Consider the following 331-nt stretch of genomic DNA (forward strand, 5'->3'; position numbering starts at 1 on the left):
TAAATTACCCGCCCCATTGTTCAGTCTCCGCCGGGCCATGAATACGACCCATGGCACAGAACTCATGCTCGAAAAAGTATCAAATGACCCATGACCTTGCTCCCTTTCTCTCTCCCTTAAAGAGAAAAGAGGAAAATTGAAGGAAAATAAGTAACTGTCTGTAGGGAAAGGTGCCAACGCCGCGTGAAAATCGGAAAATAAAAAAAAATATTCGAACAGTGAGAAGGTTAATCCCACGGTGAGTGAAGACTCAAAATAGATGAGTGAATGTATAGATTCCTTCCCCTCGCCTTCCCCTCTCCCCCCCCAACCCTTTTTTTTTTATTCATCT

At 43.8% G+C, this 331-nt stretch overlaps 1 protein-coding gene across 1 annotated transcript in view; it reads right to left on the reverse strand.

Moving 5' to 3' along the window:
* The window catches only part of LOC119589185, a gene marked incomplete at its 5' end in the record, with an annotated part of 121,836 nt that overhangs the window by 119,318 nt on the left and 2,187 nt on the right, over positions 1-331 (reverse strand).

Source organism: Penaeus monodon, chromosome 25 (assembly GCF_015228065.2).
Source record: "Penaeus monodon isolate SGIC_2016 chromosome 25, NSTDA_Pmon_1, whole genome shotgun sequence".
Taxonomy (NCBI): domain Eukaryota; kingdom Metazoa; phylum Arthropoda; class Malacostraca; order Decapoda; family Penaeidae; genus Penaeus; species Penaeus monodon.